Here is a 19864-nt window from a genome sequence, read left to right as displayed (position 1 = left end):
ATGCTATCAGATAATAGCTTCTCATGCTTTCGCCGAAAAGCATTTTAAAAATCTGACTTGTTGGCTAGATTCACAACGAGTGTAGCTTTAATTCAATACCCTGCATGTGTATTTTGATGAACGTTTGAGTTTTAACGAGTACATTTAGCATTTAGCATTTAGCGTAGTGCATTTGCATTTCCAGGTGCCTACTTGAGACATCTGCGTCTCAAGTAGGAGCAAGAAGTTTTTAATATGTCCCCTTGTTTGGAGCAAGGAACTTAAATGTTAGCTTTCTTACTTTCTTCTCCAACACTTTTGCATTATTTAAACCAAATTGAACATGTTTCATTATTTATTTGAGGCTAAATTGATTTTATTGATGTATTATATTAAGTTAAAATAAGTGTTCATTCAGTATTGTTGTAATTGTCATTATTACAAATAAATAAATAAAAATGGCCGATTAATCGGCATCGGTTTTGTTTGGTCCTCCAATAATCGGTTGAAAAATCATAATCTGTCGACCTCTAATCCAGACACCCATTCCTCACACACACCTTCAACACTGACTCAATATCCAGACACCCATTCCTCACACACCTTCAACACTGACTCAATATCCAGACACCCATTCCTCACACACACCTTCAACACTGACTCAATATCCAGACACCCATTCCTCACACACCTTCAACACTGACTCAATATCCAGACACCCATTCCTCACACACCTTCAACACTGACTCAATATCCAGACACCCATTCCTCGCACACCTTCAACACTGACTCAATATCCAGACACCCATTCCTCACACACACCTTCAACACTGACTCAATATCCAGACACCCATTCCTCGCACACCTTCAACACTGACTCAATATCCAGACACCCATTCCTCACACACACCTTCAACACTGACTCAATATCCAGACACCCATTCCTCACACACCTTCAACACTGACTCAATATCCAGACACCCATTCCTCACACACCTTCAACACTGACTCAATATCCAGACACCCATTCCTCACACACCTTCAACACTGACTCAATATCCAGACACCCATTCCTCACACACCTTCAACACTGACTCAATATCCAGACACCCATTCCTCACACACCTTCAACACTGACTCAATATCCAGACACCCATTCCTCACACACCTTCAACACTGACTCAATATCCAGACACCCATTCCTCACACACCTTCAACACTGACTCAATATCCAGACACCCATTCCTCACACACACCTTCAACACTGACTCAATATCCAGACACCCATTCCTTTTCTTTTACATGGAACATATTGCACTTTTGCTTTCTTCTCCAACACTGTGTTTTTGCATTATTTAAACCAAATTGAACATGTTTCATTATTTATTTGAGACTAAATAGATTTTATTTATGTATCATATTAAGTATTAATAAAAGTGTTCATTGTTCATTCAGTATTGTTGTAATTTTCATAATTACAAATATATATAAACAAAAATCATCCGATTAATTGGTATCTGCTTTTTTTGGTCGTCCAATAATCGGTATCGGTTTCAAAAAATCATAATCGGTCGACCTCTAGTCGGGACCCCTAGGTTTTGGCCTTTCTAGGGAGTTTTTTCTAGCCACCGTGCTTCTACACCTGCATTGCTTGCTGTTTGGGGTTTTAGGCTGGGTTTCTGTACAGCATTTTGAGATATCAGCTGATGTAATAAGGGCTATATAAATACATTTGATATGATTTGATTAATCCATCTGGTGCTTCATCCTCACCCTCTCTCTCCTGTAACCAAAGCTGGTTTCCCAAACCACATCCTAGATGTCCTGCAGTGGTTCTTCAACAGATAATACTGTACATGTGATATGGTAATACTGGAATTGATGAGTTATTTTCTCTGCTTCCCGAAGCAAAGACATGCTATCTAAAGGAAAGCTTAGTTGGGAACCGGTGTGCCCTTTAAGCATTTCTGATTCCTCCATGTTGACATTGTTTTGGAATCCTGAGGATAAAGCATTGAAGAACCTGTAATATTATGGCTTCAGGCCTCCGTCTATAAAGCTTGGTGAATCAGAGGCAGAGAAAATGTCACTCTCTTACATCCCATTAAACCCTTCTAAAGCTCAGCAATATGACTCAGTGGAAGCTGATATTCCTGCAGTGGTCTAATGCGCCTAGTCTCCCTTTGAATTAGGACAGGCTTAACAACCCAATATGTTTTACCATACAGTAGACACTAAATGATATCACCCTGAACAATCTGCTCCTTGCTTTACATTAAACATATTACCTTGTATTACAAAACCAATGAAACTTAACAGAGTTCTGTGATTTGAGATATTTACTCATTCACACCGACCCCTTAAGAAGTTAGAACCATAGGCCTGGACTTAGAATGAGATTCATTCTACTTCTATGGCTGGTACATTGAATGAAGAGATGCAGTAGAAAATAAATCACATTAAGCCAACCCCTTCCCCATGGCTTTTGTGGGTTAGCCTTCCTGTTGCAGCTATTAACAATGTTGCCTCTACACTCCAGTACAGCAGAGCAGTGTGAGTGGAAACACAACATTCGCTGATAGAGTGATGAGGCAGTGAAGTATGTCATTGGAAATCAATGGCTTGGATGAGGCATTGCATCCTGCTGCTTTATTATGACACTATGACAGTGAGAGGCCTCCATCTACCAATGAGAAGTCATGATTCCCTGACTGATGGCTCCATCTACCAATGAGAAGTGGCCCACACAATGACATTTAACTAAATTCTGCATCTGTATTACCTCCTGACCTTTCTGGCTCATCTGGGCTCATTCTGGAGATGATAAAGCCTTTATTAACTGCTGCTACAAATAGTTCACACACACACACACACACCTTGTAAATATAATCAATTCCACCCACCAGGAGCACATTCTCAAGGTTTGTCTGAATGTTTCTTCCCAGTAAATGCTGAGCAGGTGGGGAGGGCACGCCTTAATATCTTCTTCATCATGGCTTTGGCCTGGCTAGCCTCCCTCAGTGTCAGAAGTAGTGCACTAAATAGGGAACAGCGTGCCATTTGCAGCTATGCCGTTCCAAGTTAAACTCTCTCCTGACAAAATAATTACAGGCCAACGATAATGGATCACCTACTACAGATGAAGTCCACAGACAATATCCCCCAGCATTCCTGATCCCGATCCCTCGGCCCAAAAAAGGAAATCCCATGATGCTAAGTAGCGAAGCCGAGCCAAGGCTAGGGAAATAGAAGCCAATTGATAAGAGTAAATCCAATCAACCTGTGCATCTGTTTGTCTGACTGACAGTCAGCCTTCCACAGCCATGTGATTGTGTGTGTGTGAGAGAGTGGGAGAAGCGCTGTAAGTCCAAGCCACTCCCATTTGAAATCTCCATGAGGTGTGTTGTTGTAGGGGTAGCCTATGGTAGATATTGACTGTTAAAGAGAGCGTGGAAGAAGTAAATGGAGCACCGACACATCTATTCTCTAATCATTGGCCAGGCGCCTAGATCCCGCCTGCCTACAGGACCTCATCTTTTAAGTTGTATTATCATCTTACTAGGGTTGCAAAGGGAGGGTATATTACTGGAAACTTTCTAAGTTTACCAGTAAACTACCAGAATGTGTGTCTTTTAAGGATTTTATGTCATCTATAAGAAGACATCTAGTGGCCCTTTTGGGCACTTAAGGTGCCTAATGAGCTCTGGCCCTGTGTGGCCTTTTCACATGTAAAATATATAAAATAAAATGATTTTAAAATTTACAAAAATAGAATGACAAAGATGCAAAACATGATCCTAAATATAAATTATCAACTTCGTGAATACCATTGATGTTTAATATGGTTTCAGCAGGAAATATCCTTTATAATGTTTTGCGTCAAACTGGTGGCAGTTGTGAAAAATGTAAATAGTTGGAAGAGTTGCAGAGTTCGTTGAAAATAATGCCACTGTTGATTTGATGCTTTTTTTCATTAATTAGGTTGTTTTAGGATGAGAAAAGGGACCACTTTGACTCTGTCCCAGTGAGTCATGTGGATGTCTATGAGCCAAGACTTGCATCATCATGTGCATCGTCACCATCATGTGCATCATGTTCACCACCACTATCATCATCACCACCACCACCACCACCATGCGTGGTTTGCTGAATGAGGCCTTGTCTATTACAGAGCTATTACATCACTCTTGGCTGTATGCGGCTAATGACCCTCCTCAGCCTCTTAAATGGCCCATAAACACTGATCTAGCATCAGATTACCCTACCACCAATCTAAATCTTAACCATTAAAGACTGAAAACAACATCTGGCCTTAGATCAGCATCTAAAGGCAACTTCATCTTGATACTATGTAGTAGGATACCTGATGCCAGCCATACATTTTGAAACAAAGGAAAACATAGATAGAACCAGTGTGAGCACTGCAGCATAGAAGCCTTCAGGGCAATCAGTGGGCACGGTCAGTAAAAATAATGGCTTATCCTCATTATTAGGAAAATACAAAAGGCTTCTGTTTATGGTGACATCATGCTTATTTCCCCACACATATTGAACAAACTACTTTCATAGAGATTATGCTTTTGCAGGCTACGAGTCATCCAAAACGAACAATCTTTGTGTGTGTGTGTGTGTGTGAGAGAGCTGGGACCAAAGTAACAAAGCCTACCATCAGTAACACACTACGCCGCGAGGAACTCAAATCCTGCAGTGCCAGACGTGTCCCCCTGCTTAAGCCAGTACATGTCCAGGCCCATCTGAAGTTTGCTAGAGAGCATTTGGATGATCCAGAAGAAGATTGGGAGAATGTTATATGGTCAGATGAAACCAAAATATAACTTTTTGGAAAAAACTGCGTCATGTTTGGAGGACAAAGAATGCTGAGTTGCATCCAAAGAACACCATACCTACTGTGAAGCATGGGGGTGGAAACATCATGCTTTGGGGCTGTTTTTCTGCAAAGGGACCAGGACGACGGATCCGTGTAAAGGAAAGAATGAGTGGGGCCGTGTATCGTGAGATTTTGAGTGAAAACCTCCTTCCATCAGCAAGGGCATTGGATATGAAACATGGCTGGGTCTTTCAGCATGACAATGATCCCAAACACACCGCCCGGGCAACGAAGGAGTGGCTTCGTAAGAAGCATTTCAAGGTCCTGGAGTGGCCTAGCCAGTCTCCAGATCTCAACCCCATAGAGAATCTTTGGAGGGAGTTGAAAGTCCGTATTGCCCTGCAACAGCCACAAAACATCACTGCTCTAGAGGAGATCTGCATGGAGGAATGGGCCAAAATACCAGCAACAGTGTGTGAAAACCTTGTGAAGACTTACAGAAAACGTTTGACCTCTGTCATTGCCAATAAAGGGTATATAACAAAGTATTAAGATAAACTTTTGTTATTGACCAAATACTTATTTTCCACCATAATTTGCAAATAAATTCATTAAAAATCCTACAATAGGATTTTCTGGAATTTTTTTTCTAATTTTATCTGTCATGGTTGAAGTTTGCCTATGATGAAAATTACAGGCCTCTCTCATCTTTTTAAGTGGGAGAACTTTCACAATTGGTGGCTGACTAAATACTTTTTTTGCCCCCCTGTACCTAGTAAATAAAGATTAAATAAAAATTAATTTAAAAAAGCATTGTAAGACATTGCCCAGTTTCAGTGATGATGAATATCTTCAGAAAATATCTACACAGTCAAGCATCTCATTTCAGTCTCTCTCTCAAACAGCCGTTTCCAAACTATGCCAAGGCTATGTCATATGACAACACAGCCATAACATATTCATCTATTCTATTTGTATTTATTTAGCCAGGATAGTTGAATCAGTAACACCTGTCACTGTTTTCCTAAACCAAAGCACCATGGTGGGAGTTGAATCACCCATGCATCTGATGACTTCAATAACAGCAGAGTGCTTTACAGTAAAACCTGTAACATTTTTATTTTATTTATTTCACCTTTATTTAACCAGGTAGGCAAGTTGAGAACAAGTTCTCATTTACAACTGCGACCTGGCCAAGATAAAGCAAAGCAGTTCGACACATACAACGACACAGAGTTACACATGGAGTAAAACAAACATACAGTCAATAAGACAGTATAAACAAGTCTATATACGATGTGAGCAAATGAGGTGAGATAAGGGAGGTAAAGGCAAAAAGGCCATGGTGGCAAAGTAAATACAATATAGCAAGTAAAACACTGGAATGGTAGATTTGCAATGGGAGAATGTGCAAAGTAGAAATAAAAATAATGGGGTGCAAAGGAGCAAAATAAATAAAAAAATTAAATACAGTAGGCTAAATTATAGGTGGGCTATGTACAGGTGCAGTAATTTGTGAGCTGCTCTGACAGTTGGTGCTTAAAGCTAGTGAGGGAGTGTTTCCAGTTTCAGAGATTTTTGTAGTTCGTTCCAGTCATTGGCAGCAGAGAACTGGAAGGAGAGGCGGCCAAAGAAAGAATTGGTTTTGCGGGTGACTAGAGAGATATACCTGCTGGAGCGTGTGCTACAGGTGGGAGATGCAATGGTGACCAGCGAGCTGAGATAAGGGGGGACTTTACCTAGCAGGGTCTTGTAGATGACATGGAGCCAGTGGGTTTGGCGACGAGTATGAAGCGAGGGCCAGCCAACGAGAGCGTACAGGTCGCAATGGTGGGTAGTATATGGGGCTTTGGTGACAAAACGGATTGCACTGTGATAGACTGCATCCAATTTGTTGAGTAGGGTATTGGAGGCTATTTTGTAAATGACATCGCCAAAGTCGAGGATTGGTAGGATGGTCAGTTTTACAAGGGTATGTTTGGCAGCATGAGTGAAGGATGCTTTGTTGCGAAATAGGAAGCCAATTCTAGATTTAACTTTGGATTGGAGATGTTTGATATGGGTCTGGAAGGAGAGTTTACAGTCTAACCAGACACCTAAGTATTTGTAGTTGTCCACGTATTCTAAGTCAGAGCCGTCCAGAGTAGTAATGTTGGACAGGCGGGTAGGTACAGGTAGCGATCGGTTGAAGAGCATGCATTTAGTTTTACTTGTATTTAAGAGCAATTGGAGGCCACGGAAGGAGAGTTGTATGGCATTGAGGCTTGCCTGGAGGGTTGTTAACACAGTGTCCAAAGAAGGGCCAGAAGTATACAGAATGGTGTCTGCGTAGAGGTGGATCAGAGACTCACCAGCAGCAAGAGCGACCTCATTGATGTATACAGAGAAGAGAGTCGGTCCAATAATTTAACCTGTGGCACCCCCATAGAGACTGCCAGAGGTCCGGACAGCAGACCCTCCGATTTGACACACTGAACTCTATCAGAGAAGTAGTTGGTGAACCAGGCGAGGCAATCATTTGAGAAACCAAGGCTGTCGAGTCTGCCGATGAGGATGTGGTGATTGACAGAGTCGAAAGCCTTGGCCAGATCAATGAATACGGCTGCACAGTAATGTTTCTTATCGATGGCGGTTAAGATATAATTTAGGACCTTGAGCGTGGCTGAGGTGCACCCATGACCAGCTCTGAAACCAGATTGCATAGCAGAGAAGGTATGGTGAGATTCGAAATGGTCGGTAATCTGTTTGTTGACTTGGCTTTCGAAGACCTTAGAAAGGCATGGTAGGATAGATATAGGTCTGTAGCAGTTTGGGTCAAGAGTGTCACCCCCTTTGAAGAGGGGGATGACCGCAGCTGCTTTCCAATCTTTGGGAATCTCAGACGACACGAAAGAAAGGTTGAACAGGCTAGTAATAGGGGTGGCAACAATTTTGGCAGATAATTTTAGAAAGAAATGGTCCAGATTGTCTAGCCCGGCTGATTTGTAGGGGTCCAGATTTTGCAGCTCATTCAGAACATCAGCTGAGCAGATTTGGGAGAAGGAGAAATGGGGAAGGCTTGGGCGAGTTGTTGTGGGGGGTGCAGTGCTGTTGACCGGGGTAGGAGTAGCCAGATGGAAAGCATGGCCAGCCGTAGAAAAATGCTTATTGAAATTCTCAATTATGGTGGATTTATCAGTGGTGACAGTGTTTCCTATCTTCAGTGCAGTGGGCAGCTGGGAGGAGGTGTTCTTATTCTCCATGGACTTTACAGTGTCCCAGAACTTTTTTGAGTAAGTGTTGCAGGAAGCAAATTTCTGCTTGAAAAAGCTAGCCTTGGCTTTTCTAACTGCCTGTGTATAATGGTTTCTAGCTTCCCTGAACAGCTGCATATCACGGGGGCTGTTCGATGCTAATGCAGAACGCCATAGGATGTTTTTGTGTTGGTTAAGGGCAGTCAGGTCTGGAGAGAACCAAGGGCTATATCTGTTCCTGGTTCTAAATTTATTGAATGGGGCATGTTTATTTAAGATGGTTAGGAAGGCATTTAAAAAAAATATCCAGGCATCCTCTACTGACGGGATGAGATCAATATCCTTCCAGGATACCCCGGCCAGGTCGATTAGAAAGGCCTGCTCGCTGAAGTGTTTCAGGGAGCGTTTTACAGTGATGAGTGGAGGTCATTTGTCCGCTGACCCATTACGGATGCAGGCAATGAGGCAGTGATCGCTGAGATCTTGGTTGAAAACAGCAGAGGTGTATTTAGAGGGCAAGTTGGTTAGGATGATATCTATGAGGGTGACCGTGTTTAAGACTTTGGGGAGGTACCTGGTAGGTTCATTGATAATTTGTGTGAGGTTGAGGGCATCACGTTTAGATTGTAGGATGGCTGGGGTGTTAAGCATGTTCCAGTTTAGGCCGCCTAGCAGCACAAGCTCTGAAGATAGATGGGGGGCAATCAGTTCACATATGGTGTCCAGAGCACAGCTGGGGGCAGAGGGTGGTCTATAGCAGGCGGCAACGGTGAGAGACTTGTTTTTAGAGAGGTGGATTTTTAAAAGTAGAAGTTCAAATTGTTTGGGTACAGACCTGGATAGTAGGACAAAACCCTGCAGGCTATCTTTGCAGTAGATTGCAACACCGCCCCCTTTGGCAGTTCTATCTTGTCTGAAAATGTTGTAGTTTGGAATTAAAATGTCTGAATTTTTGGTGGTCTTCCTAAGCCAGGATTCAGACACAGCTAGAACATCCGGGTTGGCAGAGTGTGCTAAAGCAGTGAATAGAACAAACTTAGGGAGGAGGCTTCTCATGTTAACATGCATGAAACCAAGGCTATTACGGTTACAGAAGTCGTCAAAAGAGAGCGCCTGGGGAATAGGAGTGGAGCTAGGCACTGCAGGGCCTGGATTCACCTCTACATCGCCAGATGAACAGAGTAGAAGTAGAATAAGGGTGCGGCTAAAAGCAATAAGAATTGGTCGTTTAGAACGTCTGGAACAGAGAGTAAAAGGAGGTTTCTGGGGGCGATAAAATAGCATCAAGGTATAATGTACAGACAAAGGTAAGGTAGGATGTGAATACAGTGGAGGTAAACCTAGGTATTGAGTGATGAAGAGAGAGATATTGTCTCTAGAAACATCATTGAAACCAGGAGATGTCATTGCATGTGTGGGTGGTGGAACTAATAGGTTGGATAAGGTATAATGAGCAGGACTAGAGGCTCTACAGTGAAATAAGCCAATAAACACTAACCAGAACAGCAATGGACAAGGCATATTGACATTAAGGAGAGGCATGCTCAGTCGAGTGATCAAAAGGGTCCAGTGAGTGGAGAGGTCGGTTGGGGGTCACGGCGATTCAGACAGCTAAATCGGTAGCAAGCTAGCATAGGAGCAAGCTAGCATAGGATGGAGGTCTGTTATTAGCCAACTCTTGCGTTCCGTCAGTAGATTAGTGGGTTTCCGTGTGGTAGAGGGGATTAATCCAAATCACACAACAACAACAAAAATAAAAACAATAGATATAGTTATAGAGGCCCAAGAAGAAAAATAAATAAATAAAAATAAAATAGAAATTGTCCGATTGTCTATTCAGATAGCAGCCGATAAGATAGCCAACGGCTCGCAGGCCGCAGATGGGCGCCCAGGCAACGTTGCGCCGGAGGAGCCAGCCGGACAATTCCCTCGGGTAGACAACGTCGGCAGTCCAGCCGTGAAGGCCCGGTGGGGCGCCGCGTAGGCAGCAAAACGGGTCCGGATAGTTGACTGCAGCCCAGGAGTGACTGATGGAACTCTTCAGCTGGCTAGCTCCGGAACAATTGATGTTAGCTCCGGAATCGACGAAAGCCGATAGTCACACGGACAGCAGCTAGTCAGCTGCGAGATCCAGGCATGGACGTCCAGAGCCAGCGGCCGAAATCCAGGGACATGGAGAGAAAAATTGGTCCGATATGTTCCGCTCCGAGCTGCGCTGCGCTGCACCGCGCCGTACAAAAACTGGCGATAGATTCTCGAGCCAAAGGACAGCCGATGACCACAAACCGTGGTCAGCTGAGTACCAACGATTAGCCAGTAAATAAGCTAACTAGCTTCTGAACTAGCCCCTGAACCAGCTTCAAAGTAGCTTCTGGACCAGCTTCTGGCTAGCTCCCGGCTAGCTTCTGGCTAATTTCTGGCTAGCCTCTCGGAGGATCACAGATCTGAGGTAAATAATACTTTTTTATATACATATAAATTGGTGAAGCGGATTGCAGGAGAGTGTTCTGAAGATGAGTTTTTGGAAAATTAAAAATGTATGTGAAAAAAAAGTTATATATATATATATATATATGGGACACGACAGGACGAGGACAAAAATACATCTGAACTGCTATGCCATCTTGGGAGAAGAACATTGACATCAACCACATTTAAAAATCTATTTCCAGCCCAGCCATGATTCCCAATAGCCTGGCTATAGCATCATTTTTTTGATTTGGGGCTTCTTCCCAGAGCACTGCCCTGAGATGTATGGATCATGGTGGGTAAGGCAAGCCTTATTCTAAAAAAAAAATCTTCATCAACCTACAGTCGTGGCCAAAAGTTGAGAACGATACAAATATTAATTTTCACAAAATTTGCTGCTTCATTGTCTAAAATTTGCTGCTTCATATTTTTGTCAGATGTTACTATGGAATACTGAAGTATAATTACCAGCATTTCAAAAGTGTCACAGGCTTTTATTGACAATTACATGAAGTTGATGCAAAGAGTCAATATTTGCAGTGTTGACCCTTCTTTTTCAAGACCTCTGCAATCTGCCCTGGCATGCTGTCAATTAACTTCTGGGCCACATCCTGACTGATGGCATTTCATCTGACCATATGACATTCTCCCAATCTTCTTCTGGATCATCCAAATGCTCTCTAGCAAACTTCAGATGGGCCTGGACATGTACTGGCACTGCAGGATTTGTGTCCCTGGCGGCGTAGTGTGTTACTGATGGTAGGCTTTGTTACTTTGGTCCCAGCTCTCTGCAGGTCATTCACTAGGTCCCCCCGTGTGATTCTGGGATTTTTGCTCACCATTCTTGTGATCATTTTGACCCCACGGGGTGAGATCTTGCATGGAGCCCCAGATCGAAGGAGATTATCAGTGGTCTTGTATGTCTTCCATTTCCTAATAATTGCTCCCACAGTTGATTTCTTCAAACCAAGCTGCTTACCTATTGCAGATTCAGTCTTCCCTGCCTGGTGCAGGTCTACAATTTTGTTTCTGGTGTCCTTTGACAGCTCTTTGGTCTTGGCCATAGTGGAGTTTGGAGTGTGACTGTTTGAGGTTGTGGACAGGTGTCTTTTATACTGATAACAAGTTCAAACAGGTGCCATTAATACAGGTAACGAGTGGAGGACAGAGGAGCCTCTTAAAGAAGAAGTTACAGGTCTGTGAGAGCCAGAAATCTTGCTTGTTTGTAGGTGACCAAAAACTTATTTTCCACCATTTTTTGCAAATAAATTCATTAAAAATCCTACAATGTGATTTTCTGGATTTTTTTTGCCCCACTGTATATGCAAATTGCCGTCATACAAACCGAGGCAGCAGACTTTGTGAAAATTAATATTTGTGTCATTCTCAAAACTTTTGGCCACGACTGTACACACAACACCCCATAATGACAAAGCGAATACAGGTTTTTATAAATGTTTGTTGTGAGCCTTGAAATTGAGCAAAACATGATGTCACCTTTTGCACACACTGCTTCAAAAGTGGATACTCTGTGTCTGACACGAGGCTCCAGAAATGGGAAACACCTGATCTTAGTTCACCTTGCAATGTGTCATTTGCCTGCAGCTCCACTATCGCACTCTCTATTCCAGCACGGTCAGGACAGAGGGCTGTGATGACTGGGGTCAGAGATGACACTGGCACATGAAAGAGGTTCTCAATGAAGTTGAAAAAGTGCTTGTACTCCATGATACCACTGAATCTTGACTCAAACTTCAACTCTTCCAACACACGCACAAATGCATCAGAGCTAAATGTTGCAGTTTGTCTGGGTTGGATGTGGTGACTGCTCTGAGTTTTGGGAAATTAACAAAATGTCAGGTATGAACAGTGTGGTGACTTTATTTGGAAATGCTGTGACCAGACGCAGCATTTTGCACTGAATTTGAACTTTCCCTTGGAGCTGGAGATTCACCGTGTTCAGGTGGCAGGGACTTAAAAAAGAAAGCTTTAATATTCCTTGTGGATCATCCATTTCTGGCTCCTCTCTCCCCTGGCTTGCAATAAATTCACGGATTTGACTACTTGCTGCATCACATTCTAAGTCACAGTCTGAGTGTAGCCACAAGTGCTTCCTGAGGAATGATACAATGAAACGTAACACATTTGCCAATATCCTCTTTTTCTCATCAGGCCTATGAGTCCCGTCTCCTTCCCTCGCATGTTTGGGGCGCCGTCAGTGGACACAGATCCCAGATTTGACCAGTCAATATTATTATCAGCAAAAAAAAGTAACAAGGGCTTTCAGAATATCCTTTCCTCGTGTTTGTCCCTGAAGGGGCAGTAAACATAAGTTCCTCTCTGAACGACTCATTTTGAGGGAAACGGACCCAAACACATAATTGGGCAATGTCCCTTACATCAGTGCTTTCATCAAGTACAATACTAAAAGCAAGGCGCCACGGATATGTCAGTAATCAGTTGCTAACCGATGTCCTCGCTGATGTCTTCTACTGTATGTGTCTTGTTATGGTCGAGTCTGAGAGTTGCAGTCCCTTAATTTGCTTTAAAAGATCTTCCTTGTTTGTAAAATTGGCTGAGGCCAAAAAACATTCTTTGACAATCTCTACGTCTGTGATGGTCTTCTTGTTACTCGCGAGTATCCAAGCAATCTCATGTGTTGCCTCTGTCGTTTTCTCTGCAACACTGCTAGATCTGTCCATCATTTGTTGTTGTCCTTCGAGCTGTCTTTTGAGTTGCGCTATTTTGTTGTCTCTGAGGTTGCTTTGAGGTGGATATGTTTTGTCAAAGTGGGCATGGTGTGACTGGAAATGTTGCTCTCAATTGACTGTCTTCTGGCAAATTAGACAAAGTGAGCTAGTCCCATTATGCAGTACAAAAAAATATTTTTCTGTCCATTTCTCTTGGAACTATCTGTGTTCTTCTTGAATTGACCGTATCCTTCTCTTAGCCACCAGAGCCACGTTTGCTAGCTGCATTTCCCCCGCGCCATCTTCCTGATTTTCCTGGTTCTCCAGTGGTTGTTGGTTCATACTGTAGCTGTCACATTGTTCTGCAGCTCTTCCCCCTCATTTTCATTGTCAATAGATTTAGACTGCAAAATTAGCTAGTAGCAAACTGACATGTGTCAGTCGCTGTAGCTGAGCAGTTTGCCTTCTATTTCGGCCTTTCTGTTCAACAGCTGCGCTATACTGCCATCTATCTGCCGTCCAGAGAACAATCGATATATTCAATGAAGTGATTCAGCCCTGCATTAAACACCTTGAATTGAAACTGTATCATTATTAAGAATGGAAAATCCCAGCGAGCTGCAAATTAAGGGCTCATGCGGCCTGCGGGCCACGCAATGAGTACCCCTGGTATAGGCCAACAGCTAAACACAGAAGAATTTGTTCAATGTCAATTATTTAGTGTAAAACACTAGCAACTTGAATTAGTTTCATTGGTTACTATAAAGTTTGTGATTTTAGCTATTATTCTTCCATTCCATAAAACCAAACTTTCTATTTCCTTATAAGTCAATATAATTGGTTGTGCTGATGAAAAGTAATATATTGAAATAGGAAAGAAGGGTCATGAAAGCTAGAAATGGGAAAGGTCCTCTCTGTGACCTTCATCACACTCTAGTTCTGGCAGCAGCAGCAGTTCTGCCGGAAGCAGTGTTCTCCCCCACAATGGTTCAGGTTGAGTAGTTCCAGCTGTCTCTCTCTCTCTCTTTCTCCCCCTCTCCTCATATCCTCTCTCTCCCTACAGTGGGACAGATAGATCTCCTCTGATCAGGGCTGAGGTATCATGGTCATAGTATGACAAATTTCTCTGTATGCACAGTGGTATCTAGTTACTGTTAAGACAATGATAGGTAGAGATGATACAATTGGCTAACAATGTGCTAGCAAAGGAAGGCTTTAACCTTGAGTGCACTCTCCCTCTCTCTCTGACATCATTAACGCTTGTGAATGGATGCTTGTCTTTTTATGTGGCACAACATTGTTTTCTCTGGCTTGGCATTACTGAATGAGCCAGCCCGCTTTTAAAATGCATGCTTACATCTATTTTTCATAATACTGTATTTGGTTGAATAGCAACCTCTTTCAGTAATAGGAAGTCTCTCCTAACAAAGTAAAATATTGGAATGTTCTGTCGGGAGGCTAAAGTTCAAGAGGGTTCTCAGGAACAACATTTGGTTCTGGATTGCCAAGATTAGTTTAGAATCAATGTGGATAATTGAAGTCATGCTACACCAGCATTCAACTGAACAGTGTAAACCCCTTCAGCCTCCCAGCAGGCCTCAGCTCAGCAGAGGGAGCCTGGCAGGCTGGGGAGAGGAGAGGGAAGGAGTGGAGGAGGAGGGAGGGGCTCACTGTGACATGGCGTAGAAGAGACCATATGAAAGTCAGACAGACACACACACACCTGCTATGTCTAGGTCGGACTCAATCAGAGGCATGCATGCCTGTGTCTGCTTTGCGCAAGATCAGTCAGTCACTGTTCAATAATTCATTGGTCAGAGATAATGGTGGCCAGTCAGTCCTTCCTGCTCTGACATGGGCCATTTTGGAATCATTCTGATTGGATACCCATGCTCACTGTACTGTAAAGCTGCAGAAATAAACAGTATAGCTGCTATTGGTATGTCCTGTACATACAGGATAAATATTCATGTTGCATGTTTGAACATGTTTTAGTAAATACCAGGGTTGGGGTAAATTCCTTTTTAATTCCAGTCAAATCAGGATGTACACTGAAATTCCAACTCTTCAATGCTCTTCAAAGAGGACATTTGGAATTGCGTTTACTTTCTGAAATTGAAATGGAATTGACCCCAACCCTGGTAAATACTTACTTGACCAAACTATTGACCAGAACCAGACAAATCTGACTCAAATAGTAGATAGGCTAGCCACTCACTTGAGACCCTATTTACATACTCATAATTTGTATTGTGTGTACATGTGTTTTTATTACTCCTGTTGTTTATGTATCCCGACAGAATGTCACCAGGCTCTCATTTCGTGGCCCGAGGTCTTACCTTTACTGTATTCATCTCAATCAATAGTTTGTTAACCCCTGAAATCATCAATCAATCACCCCTTCCTGTTAGCTAGTATCCAGCTGTTATTATACTAATGTATCCTGACACACATCACGTGACTAACCTAACCCAGTCAAACCAGAACAAGCTGTCCTGAGCTGGCCTGGTTACACATCCACCACACCGATGTAGGATTTTCATTTTATCACTTTTGTTGCTGAGAATTTTCCTTCAAAACATGAAATGCAAACTTGTAGTGTATTTGAGGTAAGTCTTATAAAGTTTGTAATTAACACTGAAAGATGCATCAACCACTAAAAAAATATACATTAATTATAATGGGTTGGACTGAAAACCTAGAGGAGGGCAGCTCTCCAGGAACAGGGTTCGACTGAAATCCTAGAGGAGGGCAGCTCTCCAGGAACAGGGTTCAACTGAAATCCTAGAGGAGGGCAGCTCTCCAGGAACAGGTTTGGACTGAAATGCTAGCTCTCTGGGATCAAGGTTGGACAGAAAACCTACAGGAGGATAGCTCTCCAAAAACATGTTTGGAGTGAACCTAGAGGAGAGAGTAGCTTTCCAGAAACATGTTTGGAGTGAACCTAGAGGAGGGAGTAGCTTTCCAGGAATAGGGTTGGAGTGAACCTAGAGGAGGGAGTAGCTTTCAAGGAACAGGGTTGGAGTGAGCATAGAGAGAGTAGCTTTCCAGAAACAGGGTTGGAGTGAACCTAGAGAGAGTAGCTTTCCAGAAACAGGGTTGGAGTGAACCTAGAGGAGGGAGTAGCTTTCCAGAAACAGGGTTGGAGTGAACCTAGAGGGAGTAGCTTTCCAGGAACAGGGTAGGAGTGAACCTAGAGGAGGGTAGCTTTCCAGAAACAGGGTTGGAGTGAACCTAGAGGAGGGTAGCTTTCCAGGAACAGGGTAGGAGTGAACCTAGAGGAGGGTAGCTTTCCAGAAACAGGGTTGGAGTGAACCTAGAGGGAGTAGCTTTCCAGGAACAGGGTAGGAGTGAACCTAGAGGGAGTAGCTTTCCAGGAACAGGGTAGGAGTGAACCTAGAGGAGGGTAGCTTTCCAGAAACAGGGTTGTAGAGAACTGCTCTATACAGTGCGAAAGGAAAAACAACAAATGTGTTACAGAGGGATACAATAACAACCTGTTCTCAGTACAGGCACATTTAGTATTGAAAACAAACTACCCTTATAACTGATAAATAGCATGCAGCTATTGCATGACAGAGCAAAATGTGTAAAATATATTTTATTCAGTTGTATGAGGTCATTATGAAACAAATCATGAAACGGCTAATACCAGTAAGGATACTTAACAACAAACAAATCATACAAGGATTCAAGGCAAGTGCTGCGTTTATGAGATAAATAGGCCCAACCTCAACCAATCTGCTCAATGAACTCCAAACAACCTCCGAGTGTTTCTTTCCTGTGAGATCTAAAGCATCAATAATAACAGAAAGCTTCAAAGAGGATTCTGGGGCTGAGAGCGCGAGAGAGAGATAGAATCCGCATCTCATCCTCCTCCTCACCTGAGACAGCACCAACACACACACACACCTCCCGTCGTGAACAGGGGTGGGGAATAGGACACAGGGGACGTGCTCCAGTAATGGTTCCTGAATCTAACACCACACCTCCAAAACACATCATACAGTCCTGGACCAGGCGGTAACATAAGGAAACTCGAGAGACTGCAGCTAATACTGTAGGCACAACAGGCTAGCTAGGCTAATCATAACATACAGTACCAGGCCATAACATGGACATTGGACAACATATTACAAAGACTGCATGCAGCACATGGCCAAGGCACAACAGGCTAGCTAGGCTAATAATAACATAAAGGCCTAGCAAGGATAGTGAGCCAAGTCCCATACTAATCCCATGCTGTCATAATGAAAAGGACAGATTTCGTGGCTGTGCTGGATGTTGTTGGATGGTGGATGATGTTAAGGAGGTCCAGTTCGCATCCCAAATGGCACCCTGTTCCCTATTTAGTGCACTACTTCTGACACTGAGGGAGGCTAGCCAGGCCAAAGCCATTATGAAGAAGATATTAAGGCGTGCCCTCCCCACCTGAAACATTCAGACAAACCTTTTTCTTCCCTTTCAGGGTGGGATTAAAAAACAGCAATGTAGGAGGAGAGGAAAGGGTGGGATGAAAGGGTTGTGTGGCTGGGGTATTAACTAACTAACGCTCCCTGGGCATTTTGTTTCGTCATGCTCATGCAAAAGGGAAGGGAAACTACCTGACACATCCTAGACCTAGAGAGATGGGTGGAGAACATGACAATCACATCCCATAAAAGGAGCAACAGCTATGGCTGGTAAAAAGAGGTAATGATCCAGCCATCCCAGCTGGGGGCTGGGGAGTTTGTGTATGCGGCAGGCAGACCCTTAGCTCTGCAGGCCGCCTGGCCCCTTTAGCAAAGCTGCCTCTCTCATTCTAATGGTGTTAGCATCAAACAGCCCATTAAATCAGCCTGCTTGAGAGGATTACACACACACCCTCCCACTGCCTGCTTGTAAAACACACAACACAACAGTCAAACACAGAGAGCACAGAAAACCCAGCACCTACCTACCATATCCCTTTTCGCGTCCACATCATTTTCCTTTTACTGAGTGTTGGAGTCTGTGCTGCAGCGCGACATGAAGCAAGAGAAGGAGGTGCTTGATGTTACCCACTGCTGGGCTGATAGCTCCTGCTTCCTCTCGACCAGACCTGCGTGGATGATAATGATGATGATGCGGTGCCTTTCAGGAGAAAGGCCCTGCCCGTTGCCTTGGAAACTACAAAGTGATGGAGAGGTGGTGCTGCGTGGCAATTGGTCCCCCCCCCCCCAATGAGGGGCTCCCTTGCTGGGACTGGGAGGGTCATGGCTCGAAGGGATCCATCTTTTGTCAGAATTGACCTTTCGTAGCAGGTTTAAGACAATTTACGCAGCAAATTAATAAACATGGCAGGTTAGGAAAGGAGTTAAGGTTAGCTAAAATGCAAAAAAATACAGAAAGAAGCTGGATCCCATCTAGACATGACCGGTGGGAGGTGCTGTTGCTGTAGATGAGAGCCAGGGCAGGCTGAGCAATGAAAAGAGCTTGGATGTAGAGGAGAAAGTGATCTCTGCTAAAACAACAACCTCATCTAGTAGCAGCATGGAACAAAACACTAGGGAAAGATTCTGCATATTGTTAGGGTTGCGTCAATTCGAATCTGGTATCAGGATAAATATGACATTGAGTCATATTATGTACTATGTATTTATTACATAAGCAATAAGTGGTAAATGCAATTTTCGTAAATACGGGCTCTCTATCCCACCTCGCAGGGCAAACAGAGAACTGACTTGTCCCTGACAAAGATATTATAAATATATTCTGACAGAGGTAGTTTCAGCTTCCGAGCCGGCCTGTCAGAGTAGAGACAGGCTGGGTGAGACTAAACCACACCCAATCGTTGATTGTTGGCGCAGAGGCTGGTCCCAGCCCCCTAAGCGCTTCAGCGGTCAGTCATTGTAACTGTGTAGAATATACAGTTATCAGGCACCTGGCTCCTGTTATCTAACAAAAGACTGTGATGGCTTTCTTCCTGGGAAGGCAGAACCAAGAGGCGGACCAAAACGCAGCGTGGTTAGAGTTCATGTTAATTTAATAAGGTAACTCAAACATGAACAGGATACAAAACAATAAACGTGAAAACCGAAACAGTCCTAACTGGTGCATAAAACACAAAGACAGGAAACAACCACCCACAAATCCCAACACCTAAATATGGTTCCCAATCAGAGACAATGACTAACACCTCCCTCTGATTGAGAACCATATCAGGCTAAACATAGAAATAGACAAACCAGACACACAACATAGAATGCCCACCCAGCTCATGTCCTGACCAACCCTAAAACAAGGGGAAAACACACAAGAACTATGGTCAGAACGTGACAGACTGTTTGTTCTCGCAACACTACGTTCTGAATGTGCCCCCCCTAACTCATTGCACAGTTCCTGTCTTCATGTTATTCTGTATTTTTCCATCATGAGAAAGGCCCATGACCCTGAAACTGTTAACAATGTTTCAAGTCAGCTATGTTGCATAACACATACATCCACACAAGCCAACAGCAGATAATATTCAATCACATATATGGTAACGGGCTATAGTGCATAACACAGAATCCTCGTAATCTGGGTTCTACTTCTAAAACTTATTCAAATTAAGCATAGATTGATTTATCCAAATTATTAAAATATCGTTTTGTCTAATGTAACTGTTGAGTTAGAAATGGAGCTATTGCACAGTGCAACATGCC

At 43.3% G+C, this 19864-nt stretch overlaps 1 protein-coding gene across 1 annotated transcript in view; it reads right to left on the bottom strand.

The window, feature by feature from the left end:
* LOC110505775 (A-kinase anchor protein 6) overlaps positions 1–18301 on the bottom strand; it is a 238281-nt gene extending 219980 nt beyond the window's left edge. Inside the window, exon 1 of the mRNA XM_036962725.1 lies at positions 18140–18301. The gene's annotated coding sequence lies outside the window, so the exon portion shown is untranslated. The remainder of the gene's footprint in view (positions 1–18139) is intronic.
* Positions 18302–19864: the final 1563 nt, after the last annotated feature.

This window comes from Oncorhynchus mykiss, chromosome 25 (assembly GCF_013265735.2).
Source record: "Oncorhynchus mykiss isolate Arlee chromosome 25, USDA_OmykA_1.1, whole genome shotgun sequence".
In the NCBI taxonomy this organism is placed as follows: domain Eukaryota; kingdom Metazoa; phylum Chordata; class Actinopteri; order Salmoniformes; family Salmonidae; genus Oncorhynchus; species Oncorhynchus mykiss.
The sequence above is the reverse complement of the archived record's forward strand: the minus strand, read 5'-3'. Positions and strand labels throughout refer to the sequence as shown.